Here is a 27,488-nt window from a genome sequence, read left to right on the forward strand (position 1 = left end):
AAATGCAGTTGTTCAAATTAAAACACATTTTAGTTCCAATTAGTTATTCATTTTGAAAAAAAAAATCAAATTGAATGGAATCGAATCGGGACTTGAGTGAATCGTTAGAGCCCTAATAATAACAATAATAACCATAATAATAATAATAATAATAACGCATTTTTGTGCAAAGGTAAATATTTATCTTTTATTTATGGGCAACGAATGGATGGATTGAGGAATGATTGTAATGAATGATTGGGATCCTTTGTCAGTTTATGTAGTTGATCAAATTTAGTTGGGATGCTGGCTGTGCTACGGCACGTTCTGCTAGTCTCAGGGAGCCAAACGCGCTGCTGTCCATCAATTTAAAAAAAAAAAAGACAATTGGTGATTGCATAATAAAAATATTGCATGAATAATAATCCAAATATATTGGATTTTGATGACAGAAGATCAAAACTCTCGCTTTAGCGGTAATGCTACTGAACGGTTTCACCTTCCGCTTGGTGACGGGTGAGTTGCTTGTTGTTGTGCCACCACATCTGTTGTCATCCGACCAACACACCCTTGTGGTTGAAAAACAAGCCAGGGCAAACGATTTGATGATTTTGGCAAGCCCGTTGATTTGCAGGAAAATCATTCAGCATGTTCTCAAGTTGTCAGACACAGCGGTGAAAGCAACACTTAAGAGTCTCAACTCATTAGATCCAGCAAAGACATTTGTGTTTGTTGTGATGTTCAACTGGTGTGGCCAACTCAAATACTCTGACAAAGTTTTATTTGTTCAGTTTTTTTTTTTTTATATCCAGCCATCCATCATCTGAACCGCTTATCCTTGCAACGATAGCCTATCTCAGCTGTCTTTCGGCAGTCGGCGGTGTACACACTGAACTGGTTGCCAGCCAAGCAAATCTCCTTATATCTCCAAAATACGTTTCATCACACATGTACTGCACAAGCTGACATCCCACAGTCTGATAAATATATTTAACAGACTATGTGAGTGACATTCATTTAATTAAATGTAAGCTTTCTGATTGGCCATCAATGTGCTGTGAAAATGAACCGGTTGTGGCATGCTGAGCTCCATCGGTGCAATGCGTAGAAGACGAAGTATGCCGCTCTTCTTTATCAAGCAGAACAGGATGTTCGAGGAAGTTGCAAGAGTTGTTGACTGACTGGCTAAACAACCCCATTCATCATTTGTTTACTGGAGTTCCAACTCGAGTTATTTACTCTTTTCTGAAGTTGGTGGTAGTTTAGCGTCAGTATCGAAACAGCCGCTTTAGCTACTGTTTACGGTACTCTCGCCAGCCACAACAACAGCACTACACATAGAAGGGCAGCATCGTGCTTTTCAGAACATTCTCATTGTCAGTGTGCTCGGATTTTCATTCTGACACCCTAAATAAACAGGACTAGCATGTAGTGGACTTCATGTATAAATACAGGTCAGCCCGTGCACTTAATTTCAATTAAAAAAAAAAAAAAGGAAAAAAAAATTTGAGATGATATAAATTGATACGATTTATATTCCTCGTCCATATATTTGTCGTCTGTTTTTTCTTAATTACCGTATTGTTCAACATTGTGGAATTAATTGAATCATGGTAATTAAAACATTTCAAAACAAATCTATTTAGAATTTCCTTTTACCATTATTTCTCCAATTAAGGCAATATTTATTATTTGGTTAGCGGGCGGTGGGGGTTCAGTCTTGACTGTCAAGCCAGAAACTAGTGTAGGGAAAAGTAGTGAGAGGTGATATACAGTTTGTTATCCAGGTCAGCTTTTATATTAGGAGCTTCTAGTGGTATAATGTGGTTTATGACACTTGCCTCACCACTCAGCTGTAATGGTTTCCAAGCCACTACATCAGCAGAACCACATTGTGTGCGGGTGTGTGTGTGTGTGATAACTTTTTTTCTGCTGTATTTAGGAACCTCAAAAGTCAGTAAAATGTATAACCAAACTTCAAAAGCAGCGGATTCCCTTTTGAAACTGGAATTTAGCAACACCAATGTTTGCTCAAAGACTAGTGTGATCTAAATATTTTTGCCTTATTGTCGCAAGTCTTGTCTCGCAGAATACATTGAGATGGCAAAATTTAAACTTTTATTGATTTTGTCATTTTGTAAATAACTCAGTCAAGAGTTGCTTGATGGCTATGGTTATTGTGAGTTGTAGAACGACACAGGCTCTCTTTGCCTGCTTAACTTCGGCAACATTGTTTTAGGGCTGTTCTTGTTTGCCTAATAAGAAAATCCGGATTATTTTCTCTCGAACCCGATTTTCCGATAACGATTACGATTTCTTTGTAAAATACAAATAATGAAACATAAAGTATTTCGAATGTCTTATTTAGACTTAATTTTTCTTTCTTTGAACTCAAAATGCCAATGAGTTTAACTTAATACACACAGAACAATCCCTCGGGATTAACAGCATTTTACTTCCACGACGGACTTCAACTCTGTTCTTAATATACCAATAATGAAAGAAGAAAGTGCATATAGCATCAACATCAAACATGAGAGAAGGTAGTCAGTCAGTCTGTAAAAACAAGTTGCTTGTGTTTGAATCTTTCCCTGCAAATGATTTCAAACACACTTCATTTTGGTCCGTGTCCATCTTGATGAAACCATACCATTTCCACACTAAAGACCTACTTTATATTTTTGCCTAATCGAGCAATCGTACATTATTTAATGATACAAAATTTAGAATTTAAGGGTTTAGCCGTTATATGCTGAAAATAAAACTCAAAAACATTTTATACTAGAACTACTATGATCATCATCATCATCATCATTGTTGTCAGAAAGGCCAGCAGTCAAGAGTACACCCCACCTCTCACACTCAGCTCAAGAATTTACGATAAAGAATATTAATTGCGTCTGGAAGGTAGGAAACACCTGGGGAATATTTTTCAGTTTTAATTTCTGCGACAAAGATGCAATTTCAGACTACCTTTTTTTTGTGCCTGGCTGCTTCAAATGTGGTATTTTTTTTAACTTAAATTACCTTGCTCACATTAAGGCTTCATTTACTATTTGGAATCATCCTGGAAGCAGTTCAGTAGGATTGTGCACGATGCACAAATGTCTTAATCTGTGTCAGTCAAAAAAAAAAACACAACACAATAGATACATGCCTCCAATTGTCTGAGAAGGAAATATGCAGTTGAAACCATTATTGCATAAGGTTTTAATATTAACGTTGCTATTGTGAGGCATATGTGTGGGCGAGTATGATAATGCAGCTCCCGGTGAAAAAAGAAGCCAAACACTCACACACAAAACTGTACAACCCTTTGCGTGTCAAAGATAGTAACATAATGTTGCTTCAGAAAAAAAGGAGTTCCTTCCGTGTTAGTAACGACGCAGATGCGCAACACTTCTACATTCAACTGGATGCACGTTAGCAAAGAGTGATTCTAATGAAGATACGTGCACATCAAGCCTCTCTGCGATAGCGTTAAACAGCGTGGAAAAGACTTGGGGTGCACTTGATCACAGTGGCAGTGATAAGGTCTGACAGAGTGTATCAGTTGAAAGGGGCGGTTGAGTTTACACCCCCAGCAGCACTTTGATAAATGAAGCTTCTGACTTTCTCTCCTTAGTTAATCAATTAGCAACCTCTGCATTTCCCCTGCTTCCTTTTGGCTTGCCACAGCACGTCATCCGTTTTCATTGTAGCCCATCTTCTGCATCCTCCTCTCTAATACCAAGGGCCCTTAAGTCATCCCTCACTGCATCTCTCGACCTTTTCTTAGGTCTTCCTCATGCTCTCTTTCGTGCCTGGCAGCTCCATCCGCATGTTTCTTCTACAAAACTGGGGACTTGTAGAAACCCAACAATCACTGAGCAAGCGCATGGCATAACAGAGACGGGCGAACTCTTCAGGTCAGGACTCAGATGTCCACTTGCGCCTCAAAGAGACGCACTCTTTTGAGGAGCAAAATGTACATATTCATTACTGATAAAACAGATGGTATAAAAGAGTGAGAGAAGCCATCCATGAGAAGGTGGAATGACCATCTGTAAACAGCGGAGGTGGCTTGCAACACCGCCCTCTCACATAGGATGCAATCCTTTCAAATGTTCCCAAGAAACTCAATAATTTCAAAAACGCAGTCCTCTGTGACTGCAGAGGTAGCCCCTAGCTTTTTCTAACTGAATGGAATATTAATGAGGGATTTTCCACCCAGGTGGCTTGGTGGAGGACTGGTAAGCATGTCCACCTCACAGTACAGGTAGTGCAGGGTCCGATTCCGGCTCTGGCCTTCCTGTGTAGAGTTTGCATGATCTCCCAGTGTCTGCGTGGGTTTTCTCCGGGGTTTCTGTTTTCCTCCCACATTCCAAAGACAAGACATGGTAGGTTGATGGGACACTCTCAATTGGCCCTAGGCATGAGTGTCAAAGTGAGTGGTTGTTCGTCTACGATTGGCTGGCAAACATTCAGGGTGTACCCCGCCTACTGTCGGAAGATAGCTGGGATAAACTCCAGCATACCCGCGACCCTTGTGAGGAAAAGCGGCTCAGATGATGGATGGAGTTTATTTGTCCTACAGGCCTCTCTGCAAGGTATCTTAGCGATAGTTGTTTACATCCCAAACAAATGTTACCATTCCTGGTAGTGGAGCGCATATCAAACTTTAAGAATAAATAGTTGGGTTTTACGCACCAATTTAGGCTGGTTTGTCCTTACCAAGCCTTGTAGCATGAACTGATGAAGCCGTATTCTAAGACAAACAGAGCGAACAGTTGGGATCGAGTCAATGCCCTGCGAAAGAAAGAGTTCAAAATCTGGTCTATCTAACTTTGTCCCTGAACCATCTAACTTTGGCTTTCCACCCGATGCGCTAATTTCTAATCTTATCCAACCTGGCCAATCCTAAAGCATCTTGTGGACTGAACAGACTGATTTATTAACAAATACACAAGCATGCGCAAAACCCAAAAACAGAATAAAGATCAAAATCCAAATTTAAAAACAAAGAAACACTGAGAATCAAAAACACTGGCCACGACAACTAACAAAAGACCTGAGATGTTGACATTGACACTGAACCGACAAGGTCTGAAATGAAACAGGGGAACTAAATACAAACAAATTGGCGAGACAACGAGGAACACCTGGACAAAGCATCAAGGGTTGGAGGGAGCTAATTGGGTAACACAAGGAATTGGGTAAATAGGGCACAGGTGGACACAATAAGCTAACAAGGCACACAAATTAAAACAATGAAAACATGAAATAAAATACTAAACCAGAAGCAATCAAGATACCTAATCTACAAAAATCTTTACCAAAAAAAAGTACAGATATTTAAGGCACCGGATTGACAAGCAGTATCGTTAAGAGAAGCGGCATCATTAAAATGTTATTGACACCCATCCTGAGGTGTAGTTTTCCGTCGTTGGGAATTTGGCATTTGTGCTGCTGGCTTTTTAGGTGGACCAAGGGCGTTTTCTTGCTCATTCACCAATGCCTTCCGGGGTGTGGTCGATGTTTATGTTTGTCAAAATACGAGATTTGCAACATGTCTTGCACTTTGGAAAACATTCAACATTTTTGCTGATTCTTGGATGTAGCGGACCAAACCCGTAACTGAATCATAATTAATGCACGTTTGTGAATTTTCTTCACCGCCAATTTGAAATGTCCTGTTTTTGAATGAAAGGACAAAAATCAAACCATTTTTTTTTCAATCTGATTCAACAATTAATCAACAGATTAATCAATTAAATAATGATTAGTTGTAGCCTTATTGCTGACTTTAGTTGTAATGACTAGCTTAGCCGGTGATTGTTGTGTTAAATCTGGGAAATAGCTAAATATTTGTCTCTAGATGTGTCTTGGATGTCTTCGATATATGTAGGAGCTTCCTTTTGAGGTTGCATTGAAAACACCTGAACGTATAACTGCCCTGTGAGGATTTCTTACGGTAAGGCCGGGGGGATTCACAAGACGTAGGCCTGCACAACTCTGCCCGCTTCTCTCCAGCTGTGCGCTTTCCATCCCACTCTGCTGCATTTTCATCCACCGGCTAGGGCGCATAGGTTCCAAGACGTCAAAAGGAGGAGATGCATTCAAGTCTTAGAACTGCCTGAGGAAATGGAGCTTTTGTAAACAATACCAAATTATGTGATCATGAAAGTAGCTCCGCTTCTGAAAAGCTATTTGATGTTGAAAACAGTGACGTTAAATTCAAATCCCACAAAAACAACTTAAATTTGAGATGATTCTCTGGCGACTTGAAAGAGTCTTACCTTTCGTTAATTACTTTTTAAGTTACATCAAAGCTGTTAGAATGACTATCCAATGAAAAAAAGACCCTTGCCAAAATTACATTTATCCATTTTCGGTGTCTTGTTTATGTAAATAGCTAAACAGACGAGCAATGGATGTTGCTGTACGTGTCTGTGTACGTGTGCGCATCCGTGTGTGTGAAAGTATTAGTATGTATGAAGTGCATAAATGGAAAGGCGCATAATGCTAACGTCAGGGACTTCCACCACACTTTGGATTTGCTTCGCCTCCACTCTGGAGCCTGCTCTGTACGCATATTCTATCCCTCATCAATAAATTACATATTAATGCCTCTTCCACCTCCTCACCTGATTTACACTAATCCACCAGCCCCTCTCTTCCAGTCATGCCCCTCTGTATTCCTCTTCTACGGTCTCTCCGTTGGCATCGTCTCCTTCCTCCATTCTTTCTCTCCCATGTTGCAGCCGTTCTTCCCTTGTTAGGAAGGTTGTGACTCACTAAGTCGTTCATCTTTTTCCTGTTGCTTAACAATGTCTCTCTCCTCCCTTTATTTCTTTCTTTTCTATTCAACTGTTCTCTGTCATGCAAGTGAAGCATTCACCCGTGGAGGGGCAAGTCTTTCCTGGCCAGACCAGAATTATCAGAATCAGAATGCCCTTTATTGTCATCGTACTCAGTACACAACGAGATTGGAGAGCTCCCCTCTTCAGTGCAATCTAACAAACAATTTAATTAAATATATCAATTAAATTAAGTAACAATTAAATATGAAATAAATATGAAATTAAATAAATAAAACACATTATGTTGTGTGCGAGAGTTGAACATGGAGATGCCTCTCAGGAAGAAACTGTTTTTCAGTCTGTCTTTGTTTTGATGCACCCGTAGCGCCTGCCAGAGGGCAACAGGTCGAAGAGGTGTGCGCTCGGGTGAGTATTTTCCTTGATGATCTTGTGATCTCTGCTGAGGCACTGGGTGGTCTAGAGCCAATAATCCTCTGTGCTGTTTTGACTGTTTTCTGGACCCTCACTTTGTCTGCCTCAGTGAAGCTGCCATACCAGGTGGGGACACATTAAGTCAGCAGGTTAGATTATGTGAGTACTTAAATCAACACATGACTGAAAAAGACAAAATATAAACATCCAAACTGAAAAAAACGTGTTTCTCATCTGCCCAGCATGCTTCAGTGGATTTGAGGAGCTGTGAATGGTATGGAAGGGTGCAAATCTTGGTAGTTGTAGCAAATATTCAAATAAGAGCTTTAAAGGCCAAAGTGGAGAAGGGTTCCATGTGAACAGCAGTTTAACTCTTGCAACAAAATGGGCCAATGTAAATAGGGTCAGCTATTGGGCCCCAAACAGTGATTATTGGCGACAAGGTTATTTCAACTGTGATACCTATTCGGAGCAGAAAGAACACCGGGTGTCTGTGTTTTAGCAATCACGTGTGGTGTCAATAATTGCTATGAAAAGATCACGACTCAGCATCCAACTGTCAAGTCGCTAATTATTTACACTGGAGCTTTTGAGATTTTGAAGCAGCAGTCTAAGATGCTAACGCGGGATTTTGTTGTTGTCCTTGTCAAAGTGCAATCTCTAAATTGCCAGATATTTTTCAGTTAATTGCTGCCAACAGTACAACGAGGAGATGGCACTGACTAAACGGCTGAAAAACGTTTGATTCTCACTCTCACTCACTTTATTGATCATTTTTCCATTTTCTCGGTGCATCGACAGCTCAACCAATATAACAGAGTACATCTCAATAAACGTGGGGTGAAACTGCTTGCTTCCAATATCTTCTACAGCAGATGTGGGCAAGTCTGGTCCTCAAGGGCTGGTATCCAAGTTTTATATGCCTCCCTGCTCCAACACACCTGATTCAAATCATCAGGATCGTTATCCAGCTCCTGCAAAGCTTGCTGATGAGCCGATCATTTGAATCAGATGTGTTGGAGCAGGGAGACATATAAAACATCCAGGATACTGGCCCTCGAGGACAGGAATTGCCCACCCCTGTTCTGTCACTCGTTCCGAAAAAACAGGCGGGATTATCCACCACATTTTATAAGGCAAGGTCCTGGCACCAAGGTCAATCAAACACGCAGTGAAAAACAAATTCAACCATCACTGCATGCCAAAAAGATCTGTGCCCCACTCACCACCGCTGGATTTAATTCCATGCTGACCCTGCCACCACTAGACTCTACATTGTCCTTGAATGACTCTCTCCCGGATTTTACTGGCAATATGAAGAACCTTGTCAATAGTGGAGTCCAATTTAAATCTCACACTTAAGTCTCGACCATGCCCGTCACAAAACCCATCAAACTGCCATCCACCAATCATCCCACCCCACCCATCCAAAGACTCACCAAACTGCCATCCAACTGCTGAACATCCTCTTCACCCAAGAAGGATTATATAACTCATCCTGTCTGAGATGCTCTGAGTCCAGTCTACATCTATACTATCAACGTTGCTTGTCCTCTGAAACTAAGGAATCTGAGGATTTTTTGCTAATCCTGCTAACCTCATGAAATGTTCCCGCAAGATTCACAAAAGGTGAAATCATGGAGAGGTAAATGGATGGGGACTGCACAGTCCGCGCAAGGGATTCAATCCGGTGGGTGCGGCACTGTGACACAACTTCCGGCATTTAATCTTCTCCAATTTCTCTCTAATTGGAGTGTAATAGCAGAGGAGAGCAGCCTTTCACCAAAAAGCATCTACGTGTAAGAGAATCCGGTGGAGCATAGAGGCTTTGGCAGATCTGACTTGTCATTGCTGGACTAGTAATTTTTTACTTACTTTTCTTATTTTTTGAGGAAGCGAGGAGAGCCAGTCTCTCTGTTGTGCATTAAGTCCTAGATGGGTCTATCAACTTTTCCACTTTATTATCAATATTCAAAGATTAATTGGAGAACAAATTGATTGTTAGCTACCGATCTACGATAAATATAGCCAATCAGATGAGATCTCAAAAACATTAGAAAAATGCGCTTTTGGTTTTAAAATTTGCTTGCCTTTTTTTTTTTCTTATCGACATATCTCATCTAATTTTGAGGTATTGGAGGTCATGCAAAGAAAGTTCCATCCAATGGATTTTCAGTGGGAAGATTTGGTGGTTTCTGATTTCCATTCATTCCAAGCGTACGGCACATTTTCTGGAGGAAATATAACTTCAGTTAAAACTTCTCCACAATCATTTATTTTTTAATAATGTATCATTGCATGATATATTCTGCACATCATACGCAATACCAAAAATAACTAAGTTCCAGGGATGATATCAAACTTTAAATTCCAGGGATGATATCAATCGTAAATTTTCTTCCACACATATCTGTTACTAGTATTAAAGAACAATAGAGTACTTATTTTAGAAGATATGTCCTTCCAAATTCCATATTTAGTTTGTCCATGTCGAATCAAGTGGTGCTTCTGTAGCTAGAAAATACATCTTGTCTGACTAGAAAGATTAGATAGTGATGGATCATTCATTTTGCAGTTGCCTTTTGTGTTCTTTAGCTTTTCATTCATTACATGCCCGTTCTGATCACTATTAATTATCACATGACTAACAAGCAAGCTATGCCTTTGGCATCACCTTCCAGTTCGCCGTCTGCTTTCTCTCCTCTCCTGTCTTACTTTTCTCCCATACCTTTTCATCAGATGTTGTCACTGCCCCGTCCACCCCCACATCTTGTCCAGAGGAAGCTTTCTCTGAGAGAGATATTAATGTGGCAGTTTAATTAGCAAGAACCCACATGGGTATTGATTATGCATTTTGCCTGGGCTAAAGTTTGCCCTCTGCTCCCAGTCATGTATTGATCTATATCAGGGGAGGGCCAGAGAAGCCATCTAGGAGTTCACGTATCAAACAGGGGAAGCATTAATCTTAGACGGTACAAAAAAACAGTAAGTTATTTATGGTGACATTCGTTCTGGACTGGAAAGCAGAAGGCAGTGTGGTGGTTATACTACCTTTTTGAAAGTGAGAGCCATTTTTTGGCAACAGATGAATGTGAATGGCTAGCAGTTTGTTCCTCACTTCTGAAATAACAAATTTTCTTACTTATAATTAATGATATTTGTCTTTGGGAAGACAGGTCATGTTAATGATTTCTGACAATAGCTATCACAACGGTTTAACATGGTAGGGTAAAATGCAACACTTTATTTATATATATATAAAAAAAATGCATATTTTCAAATGATCACTTCACTGGTGAAGTTTTTAGAAGTATCGGCTCCTATAAATATATATGAAAAAAATTAAATTTTTTAAATGTTTTCTTTTCTGCATGACTATGGCTCAGAGTTTTCAGACACTAGGCGACTTAAAAACATGACAAAAGAATCCAGGCAAAATATCGCAATGCGTCGTCAATGGCGTTGACAGGCTGTGAGGGAAAAAAAAAAGCAGGCCACGCTCAAAAAAAAATATAGGCATGATTCAGATGTGCTGAATGTCGTAATAAAAAACACATTATATCACTAGTGAGTTTTTCCGGAGGGCGGATTTTACTGCTGAAATAATTTTTACGGAGACCTATTCTATAAGTGGCAATGTTCAACCTAATCAAGTGTCCCTTTAAGAGTGGGAAAGAAAAAATGGTTAACGTTGAACATGAAGCTACAACTTGGTAAATGTGGTCACACTTATGAAATTAAAATAACTTTAATTCGGTTATTTTGCATTTACATGTAAGAGAAGTCATGGCACATTCTGCCTAAGTCACTTTTATTTGCTAAATAATTAATGAAGGGACTTTTTACTTTTGCTTACTTGGTAACACAATATCACTAAAAATGCCAGTGTGCTAATGTCTAATAATAATAATAATATTTTCTTGTTTTCCAAAATCCTTTAAATATAACTTTGGCAATTATGCTGTATGTATTATAAAATATATTTCTTTCCCGTGAATAATCAAAATGGATGTATAGCATTTAAAGATAACCCTTCATGAATGCTACTAATGTTCACTTAATATTGTTGACTGAAATTTACCATTGAAAAAAAAAATGAGGTTGCGTAAAGTTAAAGTGAAAAAACTATTAAGTGTTTTTGGATCATTTTATATTGTCAAATTAAAAAGGCCAAGCCATTCTTTTTCAACACAGCGTGGATCATGGTTTTGAAATACAGCCAAACAGGGATTCAATGAGCAGGGCCTGCGGAAAGACCTTAACTCTAGGAGACGGATATTAAAAGGCTTTATAACATTCCTGTCTATGGCTCACTTCACTGCTCTAGCTTTAGGCTCTTAAGTTAAAAATGGCTCGGAAAGGTCACTCTAACATATTATTTGGGCGCAGATAATCTACCTCTTTGAATTCAGTTACATTTAAACAGTTTTGCCCAAAGGAAAAAAAAAGAGATTTTCATTTTCTCCATTTTGCATTTGTTGTGCAGTTTAAGGGTTCATAATTTGACAAACAGACATTCTAATAATTATTGACAACAAAACATCTCCAATATAGTCTACTATGGAGCATGGATTACGAAAGTGTCATATCATACACTTCCTGCAACACCAGTAGCAATCAGTCAGACTTCTGGCAGATTTCGCTCGAAGCAAACGGAGAAAAGGTCAAGTGAACACAAGTGTGACACGCAATGTTTGGTTTGCGATTTAATATCTCCCCTCCAAAAAGTGGCAGAACTTTTCATTTTGTTCAGAGGTCTAACAGCAGTAACAGAATTGGCAATTTTCTTTCCTGCATGTATACAATTTTAACACAAATTAAACTTTGAATGTGGCTCATGCCTAAACTGGTAATAATAAAGAAGAAAATAAATAAATAAATAAAAACCATGTATTAAAAAGAAATACATGTTTTTTTTTTTTTTTATTTCTGTGATTTTGTGTGTATGCAAGGATCTGTGCCCTTTACAAACAAACAAAATCAAAGGACAACAAAAACAACAAAACTTTGAAGCTAAAACTCTCTCATCAATAAAAGGGATAATGCACTATATCCGGGGCAAGACAAAGACACATAGGCAAACATTTGAGCAATATATTGATTTATTCTGCATTCATCCCCTGCCACCACAAAAAAACGTGAGTCCACGGAACCATACATTGAGCATTTTTTAAAATAAAATAGTTATGCTGGACTAATTGCAGCCAAACCAATGGGTGAAGATTGGGTTGCTCGTGTACTGGGCTGAAATCATGCTGTCAACCTCTCACCAGTGCTAAGCCAATTCCACTTCATGCGCCCCAGCTCATAAAAGCCACAGAGAGCCTCGGAACACACATCATACTGGGTGGCCAAAGTGCACAAGTACACCGCACAGGGAACTGGCAAGAATTATTTTGAAAGAACAATGTTTTCCACATGTGTAATATTACTCACAGAAAGGCTGGGCAATGTTTTGTAAATGATAACGACCCCCTTTCAACGTTGGTGTTGATCAACAGCTAAAGCCAACCAATGGCAATTTTCTGATGGAGGGAGAGAGAGACACGCATATAGAAACGCAGAAGCAAATGAGAGAAATACATTTTCATGTGTCGTTGAGCCATAGATATACTGTATATAAGGAACACATATATTATGTTTTACAACAAAACGTAATTATATTTATAACTGTGTACCAGTGGATGAAATAGCAAAGCTTGTGGAAAAAATGTCTGAGAAGTCCGTGCCTCGCCGGTCCACTAAATTGAAAGAGTTGAATCACTTGTGAGAGGGCAGCGCTAATGCGGACTCAACAAATCCACACCAGAAGTCTTACCCGGCGATCGTTATAAAATCTAAAATATATTCTTTATTTTTTAACCCACAATGGCCAAAGGAGGTAAAAGTGTGGATTTGATTGCAGATACACTTGTGAGGCCATTTTCAAGACGGACGTTTCAAGAGAAGCTACAACACCCAGTAGTGCGTAAGTCTGTGGCTGTATATTATTTGCTCAGTCGTGGTGTCGTAAATGATGTCATTATGAGGAGTATTTATTCAAGTCGGACTAGGTAGAACTTCACTGAAGGCCGAGATGTGAAATGCACGGCCTGCCACTGTTATTTGAATATGCCAAACCTTGCAAGTTTAAGAACTAAGGCTAAAGTCCGGCTGAGGTGCCGACATGACTTCCACTTTGCTGACGATACAGTGGTAACCACCCATTCAGCCGAGCCCCTACAACAGCTCTGCCAGGTTTTCGGGCTTACCATTAGCTTTAAGAAAACACAATTAATGGGACATGTTGTATACAGTCATCAGCATCAACAATCAGGCACAGGATGTCGTTCACGACTTATATGTATACCTCGGCTCAACTGTCTCTGACACCCTCACACTTTGCTCAACAAGCGAATTGTCAAGGCTGCAACCTTCATGACAAGACTGACAAAGAGACCACGCGACAACAGAAAGCTGACTTAGCACTTAAAGCTCCAGATCTACAGAGCGTACGTTGTGACAGCGATTTCTGGACATTGCATGCTTAGCAAGAGCGAATACTTTTGACTCGATTTTCACATGCGTCTCCTCCGACGCATTCTGAACGTCACCTGGCAGGACAAAGCCCCAAACAATACTGCATTTAAAAGAGAGAGGGGTGCGCTGGCTCGGCCATCTTCAGACAATGGAAAAATTCCCAAAGTTTTGTGTTATGGAGAACTTGTGAGGGGATATCATCTGTCAGGTTCAATCACCTAAGCATTCATTGAACATAGGCAAAATGAATGAAAGGAAGACAAGAGTTGATCTTTTACTCGCGAGGAGCACAAATGGAGGTGTGCTCAGCTACATCTCCAACTTCGTTCTGGAGCACACTGCGCCGAGCCCTCTATTTTATTAGGGAAGTCCCTAACAATACAATTTGCACTAAAGAATGAAGGGGGGAGCACCAGCAGGAACATGTCAACATTTCAGACACGAGAGGCAAAACAGACATCAATGGCAGTCGTAAACTGATTGACAAGGCAGATCTGCCTTTTAGTGCTCTCGCACTAAAGTCACAGTCCTTTTGTTACAGAGGTGTGTCTCGGGCACACCTCCTTTGATGTTGCAGCTATTGAATCCAGTCTTCAGGCATCCGCTTCTCTTGAATCACACTGTGGTCCAATTCTTTTGCAATACTAATAGAGTAAAATATGGGATAACTTATATATTCAACCTAACATCATCCAATAGGCAGTCATTTCAAAGATGTGTGCAAGACCGTAAAAGCCTTCACCATCGGCCAGAAAAACTAGGAAGCAACATCCCTCGAACGGTCAGCCAGGAGACATACTGTGCAGAAAGGCCTCTCATTGCTCAGCAGGACGAGGCAAGAAGACTACATTGTCCTCTGCAACAAGGATTGTCTTTCCCACATCGGACTGGGCAGCCACACCCGATGTTGAAGAAGAGCAAATACGTAGAGCGCAACTTGTAGTCTTCCGAGAGAAAAGAATGCCGACGTAGAATATTGTTGACTGTTCGAATTAACAATATTGCACTTTCCACATCATTTTGGCTTGATGTTTGGATTTTTTTTCTGGTGCCATACAGCAAGTGTCAATAATAGATACACTGTATACTATATGGTGCTGTAATGTTGGAAGTGCAGGTAGAATGGGCATGTATCAGCAAATTGAATTTTGTCCAACATCATGTTTACAACTTTCGTATTATTTGTAAGACCACAGATCCTGGGTTTTACATGACAATCAATCATGCCAAATGCCAGATGCTCTCGTAAGAGAACCAGGAGAAAGTTACATTTTAAAATCAATCAATCAATACAGGTACAGACTGGGTTAGCCTGAATCTCATTAAACCACAGTGCACCTGGTCAAATACATGGTTGGAAAGCTTACAAAATTGGCCAATTCAGTCAATAAGGAAACTGTTTTGAACATTTTTTGCTCAATAACAGTGAATGGGAATCTTAAAATTTCAAAACATTACTCCATCAACATAAGATAAAAAGAAACACAAAAATCTGGAGAAATACCAAGGGCTGAAGGAAGAAGTAGAGAAAATTTTTTTGGGGGAAAAGGCAGCAGTGGATGTACTAGTGATCGGGACACTGGGGGAAATTACCCCCAAGCCGGATGGATGGCTCCAGCAGATACCAGGGACAACATCAGAATCAGAATCAGAATCAGAAATCCCTTGATGATCATTGTACTCAAGTGTGCAACGAGATTAGAGAGCTCCCCTCTCCAGTGCAATACAACAATAATTCAGATAAATATATAAATTAGATAAATAAGAGAATAGTTAGTGCAATGGAAAATAATACTGAATAGGGTATATAAAAACACATCACGTTGCTGTTCTGCAAGGTTACGGGTGGTCGTGTGTGTGTGTGTGTGTGTGTGAGTTTAGAATGGAGATGGCTCTTGGGAAGAAACTGTTTCTCAGTCTATTGGTCCTTGATTTGATGCACCTGTAGCGCCTGCCAGAGTGCATCAGGTCGAACAGGTGGGAGTTTGGGTGGGTATTGTCTTTGACGATGTTGAGAGCCCTTCTGAGGCACCGGGCGGTGTAGATGTCCGACAGTGAGGGGCGAGGGCAGCCAATAATCCTTTGCGCTGTTTTGACTGTCTTCTGGAGCCTCACTCTGTCCGCCTCAGTGCAGCCGCTGTACCAGGTGGAGACACAGTACGTCAGCAGGCTCTCGATGGACGAGTGGTAGAAGGCCAGCAGCAGCTTCCTGTCCACGTTGAATTTCCTGAGGACTCTCAGGAAGTGCAGACGCTGGTGGACCTTACCACTGCTGTGGTGTTGTGTGTCCAAGAAAGGTCATCGGAGATCTGTACTCCCAGGAACTTGAACGTGTGGACCCTCGCCACACACTCGCCTTCGATGCTGAGGGGGGGCGGCACCGTCTTGTTCCTCCTGAAGTCGATGACGATCTCCTTTGTTTTTGCAATGTTGAGTTGCAGTCTGTTGTCCTCGCACCAAGCCGTCAGTCTCTGGACCTCCTCTCTGGAGGCTGTCTCGTCACCTTCCGAGATCAGACCGACCACTGTCGTGTCGTCAGCAAACTTGACGATGGTGTTGTTACCGTGGGCCGGGCTGCAGTCGTAGGTGTAGAGGGCGTATAGGAGAGGGCTGTGCAACACTGGGAACGGTAAAAGGAGGACAAGAGCCAAGATAGCTAATTTTCAGTAATATATTTTCCGATAAGGAGACTGAAAAGATTTATTATTTTCTTTTTTATCTATTAATTTTTAGAAATTGGGAAAAAAGTCAAGACTTGAAAAAAACTGCTATTTTTAATGAGGAATATGGCCATTCCCTCCTCCGATCTCTCCATGTCTCATTGGGAGTCACGAAAAGGACAGATTACCAACTCTCTGTTGGAAATCATTGTACTTTCATTGCTTATAATGTCCAAAAACGGTGATCAATTGGCACCAAAATTCACTTGGACATCCCTACCTATGACCACTTCAACATATCAAAAGGATTGACCTCTCCGTGGCCGATTTATATGAGAATGCGGAAATGTGGAAGTGTGCAGAGCAACAAGGAGGATGCGGTGCACTGCTTCTTTGCTGATCTCGGTGAGGACGCACAACATAAAAGCACCGGTTGAGATATTTACAGCGACAGAAGTGGGAAAGATAAAGATCCATGATGATGTCAATAAATCCAAACTATTGTGCAGAACACTTTTAGACTTTCACAGGTTGATGTGAAAATGAGTAATACTGTGCATTTACATTTTGGTGGTGATCGTTCACCGTTTTAGACAACAAAATGACAAACTAAGCAATATTCCCACGCTTGCCTCCCTGCTGTGACTTAGATGCTGAAACAGGGAAAAAAAATAATAAGCCAAGCTCCAAAAGGAGGTGTGCCAATTTGTCATAAAAGTCATCACAAAAAAAAAAAAAAAAAAAAAAACTTAAATCACTTCAGTCTTTTAGGGGGGGGGGCGTTTCAGGACATTTTTACATGCAAATCTATTGCATAAGTCCCAATGTTAAGCTTATAAAAGTGTCCCTTTAAGATCCTGCGCTTGATTGGGGTTGAGAAATAGGTGAGGGCAAAATAATCAGGAAGCAGGAATAAGTATAAATAACCTTCTTGCTTTGAACTAGTCACTTTTCATTTTCAGGAGAGCCCAAAAATTGCAAGAGAAAGAGTGCAAGGCTTTTTCAACACTTTAGATCAATATATGGTCAATAATATGTAAATATGTAAACTAACACCAGTGAGTCTGGACAGACCGATAGTATAGATCTTGGAAAAAATATGGAATTCACTACAATGTAATGTATATATATATATATATATATATATATATATATATATATATATATATATATATATATATATTCAGATACCCTAGGTGTCATAGATATCATACGTATAAAAACCCTAGGTATGAAGGTTTATGTCCCACCCTATATATTGTTTTATCATTTTCCTATATTGTATATAGGCTAACTTGCTTGCTGGTTCACAAACTGGTGCCGGGGCCATCCAATTTGCCTCCACCTCGCTCCACCGCACGTGGGTCCACACAACAGAGACACTTCACAGAAAATTTACTTTTGTCACGCTAACTGGTAGTTAGCTCGCGAGCTACCAGGCTTTGGCGACCCAATATGCAAGTGTCCCACTTGGAATTTTGTCGATTTGTGGGGATCCACGTAAAAGACACTTAGGTGTTAACTGTTTATTAAACAAAGGGGCACTCGTTATTAAGTAAAAATCAAGCGGGACATATTTCCAGCCTATTCAGTGGACACACCCACAGTGTCTGACGGTTGAGAGAAAGTCTCGCTTTTTCACCATTAAAGCTCAATTTCATATAATTGGAGATTATTTTGTATACATTTGAATTTGGCAGGCTTGTTAACAACACTTAATTATCTTTGTTGTGAGTCACATTTAAAATAGCCTTCACTTTACAGGGTCAATGGACTTGAAATAAAGCAATTGTGTATAAATCCAAAAATTATAAACACTGGACCTGTATAATATTGAATTAATTAATCGTAATTACCAATTAAATATGCTTCATTGACCAAGGTTTGTAAAAGTCTTAAGTCTTAAGACTTTACAAAAGTCCAAAGAAGCCTTACTCATAAATTAGTTTCACGATACATTTGGAAACTATACCATTGATAAAAGTTAGGTTTAGAATCCATTTGGAACAATTTGACCATTGGATAAAATATCCTGAATTATTTCTGAAGTGTGTATCTTTGTCACTTCAGGTAAAAAACAAACTTGACAATGATATGAATTAAATTTTGAAACATGCCACTCCAGCAGCAGATTGCATGATTTCAGTGAGCAGAGAACTTCCATATAGGCACATGGTGTGGAAAACAAGCAGGGTAGCTGCAAGGCTAAAATCCAGTTGCCTGAGGCTGAGCAGATCTAATTGGCAGCTGTCTGACATCTCAGACGAGCCACCGCTGCCATTTTGTGTCCTGATCAAAGGTGAATACTCGCTGTTAGGTGGTGTGGGAATTGGGGTAAGGTTAGGGTCAAGCTATCAAATGCTGGGACCAGAAAATATATCATTCTACCTCAACTTCCAGATTTCTACATTGTATATGTAAGTGTACAGTATATGTGGGACGTCAAATGCCCTTCTGGCGTCAGGACACTGCCAACGAATGGTAAGTCACTTTTAGCAGCTTGTTATCGCTGAATTTGTTACAAGGTAAGGTATTAAAACATTCTCACGCATTTGTACTTGGGCTGAAGTAACTGAATTGAATTGATTAATTGAATTTGCAATATAATTGAGATTAGGGAAAAATTAGGGCTGTCAAAATCAAAGCGTTAATGCAAGATTCATTTAAAAAAAATCGCGCAATTAAATTTTTTTAACTTAATCAACTCAGTTTTATTTACTTGAGAAATAATTTGCATACGTTTGCAAAGGCAAATTCGAATACCATATTATCTTTAGCACATCATCACCGAAAAAAACACCCTGCTCAAGTTACCACTTGGCCTTGCAAACCAACACTGCTTACAAGCAAATGTACTGAATATGTTTTGAGAATTGTTTCTAAGAAAAAATCCTGTAAAGATGACTGCATTTCGATCGTATTGAAGGATCAAAGAAATCTACTAGAACAGCCTTTGATTTAAAATACACTTCATATTTGATGATTTTACATTAATTGCAAGATATTATTTGAGTAAATACCCATTAAAAGCTTCACAAAAAACAGTAGTAGAAAAAAATGATTAATCGCAATTAATTGGGAATTTTTTAGCAATTAATTTGTTTAAAAAATGTAATCGCTTGAAAGCACTAGAATTTGCTGTGATTTGACTGGTTATTATGTATTGAGAGAGGAGTGGTGGTGGGAGGTGGATAATGGACGGAAAAGAGCGGGAACAGGAATGCTGTGTGCTATCCCCTACTTGCTTTCAGTGAAGTTTCCGACTCACGAGACATTGAGGCGAGTATCTGAAAAGCTTGATCTCTTTTTCACCTTGCAAGGTTAAAAACTGGACTGTGTCTTTTGTGAATTTTGAGTTGTTTGGGCTGCTTTTTTATGTTACAGCGAGCGTGGATAAATTGGGAAGTGTCTGTGTGAGTGTGAACCACCACGAAGGTTGTCTGATGTGGGCAGCACGTGTAAAATGAAAGTATTAGTCTTTTTTTCGAATTTAATTCCCCTTCTACAACCACAATCACTCACTATCGGCGGCTCCATGTTTTTAGACAGAGGTTGGTTACCTTTAATTTTTTTTTTTTACATGTATGTTTTATTGATTTTTTTTGGTCTATATGACCAGTTGGGTGAATAAGAAGTGCCATAATCGTTCAGAATTGGATGTAAGAATCAAGACAATATAAGATATCATGCACAGGGAAGATGGTAAAGTGAGTATAGCAGTAATACTAACTGATCCATTTTGCACTCAGGAGAGAAACAATCAATTATGAAACAACTATATTGATTTTTAATCCCTTTTAGACAAAACACATTGGATGAAATAAATTCTGAAAACTACTACTGTCTACTAATATTAATCCTTAAAAACCTGATCCTATCTGTATAACAGAATGTCATAAATGATAAATCTGCTCTTTCTCTTTCTGTTTTTTGAGTGTAATAACTGAAGTGGCACGCATTGTAAAACAATTCTTACAAAAATAACAATATGCTGATTAAACAAACTAATTACGAAAGGCAATCGTTGGATTTTCCAAGTTCAACACTTTCTCCTTGATTCTGTTTTGCTTCTGAATGTTGATGCTGATGCTCATTGTAGGCCAGGTTTTATAATAATAATAATAATAATAATATTTATTCGAAGAAGTCAATAATATATATATACCAACCTGGCATCAGTGTGGATGATGCCATCATCTACCTGCTCCACACTTCACTCTCCCACCTGGAGAAGGCCGGGAGCACGGTGAGGATCATGTTCTTTGATTTCTCCAGTGCTTTCAACACCATCCAGCCCAACCTATTGGGAGACAAGCTGGAGCAGGCGGGAGTGGCCGACCACCTCATCACATGGATCCACGACTACCTCACAAACCGGCCACAGTACGTGAGAACACAGGACTGTGTGTCTGACGTGCTGCACTGGAGCGCCGCAGCGAACTGTTCTGGCTCCCTTTCTGTTCACTCTCTACACCTCGGACTACAAATACAATTCCTCCACCTGTCACTCCTCAGGAACTTCTGTTACTCGGTGGTTTCATCTGTCATTTTCTATGGAGTGGTCTCCTGGGTAGGAGGCATCTCGGGCCGGGACAAAAAGAGACTAGTGAGGAGTGCCAGCTCTGTCCTGGACTGCTCCCTGGACTCTGTGGACTCAGTGGGGGGCAGGAGGATGACGGAAAACTGTCATCAATGCTGGACAACCCAGCCCACCCAATCAATGACACTCTTAGAACACTCCACAGCTCCTTCGGTGATAGACTGTTACACCCTCGCTGTACGAAAGAGAGATTTCGCCGCGTCTTCCTGCAGGCTGCTGTCAGACTTTTTAACAAGAACATTAGGTCAGGCCTACAAACGGGCTGCCATTAGTGCAATTGTGCAGTCCTAGGATGCAATACACACTACTACTGTGCTTTATCCAATGCTGGACTTAAATATTGACCAATGCTGTATTTCGTTTACCATTACAGTATTCTTATCATTACAGTACTTTCATCATTGCAGTATTTTCTATCATTGCAGAATTTTTTTTATCATTGCAGTACTTTTACCACTACAGTTCTTTTATCATTGCAGTATTTTCTATCATTGCAGTACTTCTACTATTACAGTACTTTTATCATTGCAGTAATTTCTATAATTGCAGTATTTTCATATCATTTCAGTACTCTTACCACTACAGTACTTTGATCATTGCAGTATTTTTATCATTGCAGTATTTTCTATCATTCAGTGTTTTTTTTTATCATTGCAGCGTTTTTTTCCCCCTCTGTACCATGGACAGACATTAGGAGTGTTTCCTTACACTTGTATATGTTGTGGGATGTAAGTGTGTATGTACATGGGTATCTTTTTATATACATATATACTGTGTATATTTGCATGCTTTTTATGAATGTCTGCTGCTAATGTTATACATTAACGGCTACATTACGCCGCCTCTGTGTGATCTATATCTTTGCTGCTGTAACACTAAAAATTTCCCCATTGTGGGACTATTAAAGGACATCTTTATCGTCGAAACGTCCAAAAAATGTTTCAGAAACCTTAAATCTATCGCCCCTCTTGACTTCTCAACCTCAGTTCTCAACCACCTGTCGACATCTCCTCCTCCACTGTCCTTACCAAATACTACAACTGCACTCTCTCCTCTTGTCTCAATCAACTTTCCCCCATCAAAACCAAATCTGTCTCATTCACTCAGCCCCCTGGTACACCCCGGAACTCTGCCAACACAAATCCCACAAAAGACTAAAAAAAAATGGATTAACTGTTCATCTCCTTGCCTTCACTGATCACCTCCTGCTATACAAGACCACCCTCAACTCCACCCTATCTGCCTACGACTCCAACCTCATCTACACTGACTCCAATAACCAAAAGACGGTCTAAACTCCTCAAACCCACCGACAACATTTCAACCAATTTCACCGTTGACAAATGCAATTCATTCCTACCCTTCTTTCAATCCAAAATTGACATCCTCTTCAGTTCACTAACCACCTTGCCCACCCCTTCTCCAACTCAGTAAAATCATCTCAACAATGGAATCCTGCACCTCCATCCCATCACGTCTTCCATAGTCAAGCATTGCATCTCCACCGATTCTCACCTCGTCATCACCATCGTCAACTTCTTGCTCAACTTTCCCTATGTCCCCTCCGCTCTCAAACTGGCTGCTCTAACCCCCTGCATCAAAAAACACGGACTCAATCCTGACATCATCAGCAACTTCCGACTCATCTCCAACCTCCCGTTTCTGTCCAAATTCATAGAACGTGTCTTTGCATCACAAATCAAAGTCCACCTCAACAATAGTCAACTCTTTGAACAATATCAATCTGTATTTCATCCTGCTCAACTTTACAGTGGTTTTCAACATCAACCGCTCCACTCTTTTCCCCCTCCTGCAATCCTTCAACATCACAGATAATGTCCTCACCGGGTTCCACTCATATCTCGCAGGCAGAAAACAATTGATCCACCTCAACAACTCCTCCTTCACTGTCCCCCTGTCCCAAGGTGTCCCCCAGGGCTCTGTGCTTGGTCCTCTTCTTTTCATCCTCTACCTTCTCCCCCTCGGACAAATCATTTGTCTTCCCAGTCTCTGCTTCCACTGCTATGCTCAAGACGTCCAACTGTACATCTCTACTAAATCCATCACCCCAGCAACCCACTCTATCATGTCTAACTGTCATTCTGATAATAAGTCCTGGATGGAAACAAACTTTCTAATTCTCAACTGCAATAAATATTTCCTGTTCACCATTGGTTCGAAATCCCTCACTCAAAAAGCCCCTGACTTTAACCTATCATCAACAACTTCACCCTGTCTCTTTCCTCTCACTGTTGCAACTTTGGTGTTGTTTTTGATAATAACCTCTCTTTTGACCGACCCATCACCCACATCACCAAAATTGCTTTCTTCCACCTCAAAAACATCTCCTGCCTCTGGCTCTCACTTTTATTCACCGTTGCTGAAGCCCTCCCCCACACTTTTCATCACGTCGACTACTGCAATAGCATCCTCCAGTTGTACAACCTCCATACTTCTCAATATTCTACAATTCATCCAGAACCCCACCGCCTGCTTTCTCAAACACACCGGCTCCTGTGATCACATCACCCCCGTCCTTCAAAACCTCCACTGGCTCCCCGTTCCCCAGCTCATTCAATTTAAACTCCTCCTATTCACCTATAAAGCCCTTCGCAATCAGGCGCCCTCCTACCTCACCGATCTTCTCCACCCATAGACTCCATCCTGCACTCTCCGTTCCTCAAACACACAGAACCTGGGGAGACAGTGACTTCTCTGTCTCCCCCCCACCCACCCTCACTCTCTCTAGCCTCAACACATTCACAACTGCACCGACCGCACATCCTTCAAATCATTTCTTAAAACTCTCCTGTTGCACATTGCATTTAACATCTCTTTATTATTTTACTTCTTGCGTTTTCTTTCCTAACATTTGTAAAGGGTGGCACGGTGGATGACTGGTTAGCACGATGGCCTCAGAGTGCCGAGGTCTAGGGATCGATTCTGGCTCCAGCCTTCCTGCGTGGAATTTGCATGTTCTCCCTGTGCCTGTGAGAGTTTTCTCTGGGTACTCAGGTTTCCTCCCACATCCCAAAAACATGCACGGTACGTTTATTGGACACTAATGTATGAGTGTGAGAGTGGATGGTTGTTTGTCTCTGTGTGCCCTGCGATTGACTGGCAACCAGTTCACGGTGTACCCTGCCGACTGGTTGAAGACAGCTGGAATAGGCTCCAGCACCCCCGCGACCCTTGTGAGGATAAGTGGCACAGCTAATAGATGGTTTCACATTTATATTTATATAAAGTAAATGGAGATCAGTTTGCATTGCATACTTTGCAGTTCACATGAGAAACCTTTGCGCTTTATCGCATGAGGGAGTTTCCAGTGAGATGCTGACAATTGCAAATAAAAGGAAGTAAGGGCTCATTAGAGCAAAGCACAAATTTTAGAATTGTTGGAGATTATGAGAGGAGAAAGGGAGTGAGTAAACAAAGGCAAAACCAAGGCTGTGGCTGATTAAAAAGGCTTAATTTAATTGAGTTTCTGCTTTTAACTGGCATGCAAACACGTACATATTGACGTAAATGTACGCACACACAAATTAAAACACGGAACAGCCTGATTAAGAGGCTTACAAACAGGAAGATGAAAGAAAAGGCTTGGGTGCAACAGAGGAAGAACTTAATACTGAAACATTTTAGCAATGTGCAGGATGGTATTATGACGGCAAAATTAGAGGGTCCACCAAAATCATAAACCAAAGTCTTACAAACTATATCCAAATGTAACATCATACAAGCTTTAATGTTAAGTCAACATGCTTTTTATCATTCGACACTTCCAACGATACATAATCATCCCTTACGAGGATTAATTGTTTCATATATTACGGTGCAGTATTTTGGTTTTCTCTTGATGAATCTTCAACTGTGTACATTCTATTTTAAGTTTAATCAGTCCCCAAAAGCAAATAATGTTTCAAATATATGTTGGTTTTTTTTTGTCTCAATAATGCTAAGCTGTATTCACCAATTTGAGAGTTATTCTTTGAACTGTGTATTGGTTCTAAGCAGCTCGTTTCAGTTTTTAATTTAAGAAAGAATCAATGTATGCAAATAAACGTTTGTGCATGTGTGTGTGTGAGACAGAGAGAGAGAGAGAGAGAGAGAGAGAGTGAGGGAAATTGCTTTACATTTAATTATCTTTATCATATCCCTCCAGTTTATCTCCTTTGCCTGCTTGCACCGGATCAGACGAACCGAGTCATAAAGTGGATATTTTTTGCCACTCATATATCATGTATCATGATTCATTGTCTCCTATGTGTTCAGTCACCTCTTGATATAACCTTCACGCTCAAGCTTTTAAAACTCACTTCACATTTTATGCACCTTTGACGTGACAAGGCAGTTCCAGGTAGGTACCTGGTCAAATTCTTCATTTCAATTCAAAGGACCCATTCCCAAGTGTGCATATGCCAGTCACGCCGACTCTGTGTTTGAATTATAAACTTGAGGATGGCAGTACTGTGCCCTGGGACAAAACCAGGACACTTCAGGTGAAGGAGAGGGCCTCCAGTTTAATTTACCTCAACACTGCAGTTCATCAACATCACATATTGTAATTCAACTTTAAACATATCGTTCTGACCATGCTAGATAACGAAAATGAAGATTTTAAAACTCAGTAGATCACCTCAAGGTAATGATGTGCAATTCCTTCACTCAATGCATACACTCAGGAGAAAAACTGCCCCAGATACAATACGATTGACTTAACGATATGCTTGGCATTAGCTCCAACAGAGAATCTACTATCTGCAACAACAAAGTATACTGCGTACACACTGGGCTATTTTGTGATTTACAAGGAGAGTTCTTAAACCTTGTTAAGTGCTTTTGAACATTTACTTTTACCCTTTTTATTTGGACTCACAATCTTGTGAGTTTGTGACGAAACTTGTGAGCACCTGTAGCTCATATATATATATATATATATATATATATATATATATATATATATATATATATATATATATATATATATATATATATATATATGAATAATTGCCTGTCTTCATGCGACTGACTGGTGGGCAGTTAACCCTCCGACCATTTAACAGGAGGCCATAAAGTTCAGTTTAGATCACACGTAGCCCATTTACATAGTTACCTTTTCAAGAAAGTTGGACCCATTATCAGGATAACAATCACTTGGCAAGCGAACAACTCCATCAGACACAATCATACCTGAATTAACTTTAACCAAATCAAACCTGTCAAAAATGAACACTCTATAAATATAGTTAGAGTTCATGCTACTAATAGCGGCACGGTGGTTGACTGGTTTGCACGTCCGCCTCACAGTGCAGAGGTCCAGGGTTGTATACGAATATCGCCTTCCTATGTGGAGTTTGCATGTTCTCCCCGTGCTTTTGAGGGTTTTCTCCAGGTAACCACATTCCAAAAACATGCATGGTAGATTGATTGGAGACTCTAAATTGTCCCTAGGTGTGATTATAGGAGTGACAGGTTGTTTGTCGTTATGTGCCCCGCTATTGGCTGGCAACCAGTTCAGGGTGTACCCCGAGAGGATAAGCGGATCAGATAATGGATGGATGGATGGATGGATAGTGCTACTAATGAGTACAAAACTAAGTTATAAGACTAATGAATGTTAAGTACTGCTGATGAGTAGGAAAAATAGTTGTAAAAAGTACTCCAGAAAAGCCAAACAAGGAGCTACTTACAAGAAAGGAGAACAAGCAATCAACAACATTCAAACAAACAATGATTGAAGGAGAAGTACTTCCAAAAAAAGCCAGGACTTAAGGAGGAAAACAAGGAGCACAAAAACATTATGTTAGGAGCAGTCACAAGTCAGGGAGAGAAGTAGAATGCAGCACAGCAAATGAAGACAAGGCAAAGACAAAGAAACAATCTGGCGCCTTCCCGGAATGGTCGCAGAACTAAAACTGGTAGCTGATTACAGTAGTCCCTAGGTGCATGCCTACTTGCTTAACCCAATAGTGTGCGAGCTCGGAAAAACTAGGAAGAGTTGCAGGTAAGAGCCAAGTAACAACAAAAAAAACACAATAGAGTGGCTCTTTACAGACATATGCTCATTAGACTAACATTTATTAACTATTACACTCTATCAATTATCAACAGTAAATAAAGTAATTCACTATTATTAAATACTACGTTGTAATAGTGTTATTTGTGATGTGAGAGAAGAAGTCCCCTTTTCACATTCTCTTCCTTGAATCCAAGAGTCTTGCAGAGCTCACATCCTTCCAACCCCTCACGTTAATTGTGTTACTGCAACTCGGAATCTGTCTCTGTCCATATATGTGGTTATCTTTTGGTCTCAGGGGTGGATAGAGAGAGGAGAAACGTTGCAGACTTGTGGCGTCAACAGTGCTTCCCTCTGAGCAGCCAATTAAAACCCGTCCGCCATATATATATTGGCTCCCTTTATTTAGACTCATTAATTAGCAAGACGACATGTACATTGGAGAACAGGCATAATTTATTTGCAATTAATCAAAAGTTAATTGTGGAAATCATGAT

General features: G+C 40.1%; 1 protein-coding gene across 3 annotated transcripts in view; it reads left to right on the top strand.

Annotated features, from left to right (window-relative positions):
* The window catches only part of rbfox1 (RNA binding fox-1 homolog 1), a 265,406-nt gene that overhangs the window by 52,996 nt on the left and 184,922 nt on the right, over positions 1-27,488 (top strand). The window contains exon 3 of one of the 3 annotated variants that reach the window (XM_088316625.1): positions 13,099-13,161. The exons of the other annotated variants lie outside the window; for them this stretch is intronic. The gene's annotated coding sequence lies outside the window, so the exon portion shown is untranslated. The remainder of the gene's footprint in view (positions 1-13,098; positions 13,162-27,488) is intronic. 3 annotated transcript variants of the gene reach the window in all.

Source organism: Idiotropiscis lumnitzeri, chromosome 15 (assembly GCF_059441095.1).
Source record: "Idiotropiscis lumnitzeri isolate Australia: NSW breed Sydney's pygmy pipehorse chromosome 15, RoL_Ilum_1.0, whole genome shotgun sequence".
Lineage (NCBI taxonomy): Eukaryota > Metazoa > Chordata > Actinopteri > Syngnathiformes > Syngnathidae > Idiotropiscis > Idiotropiscis lumnitzeri.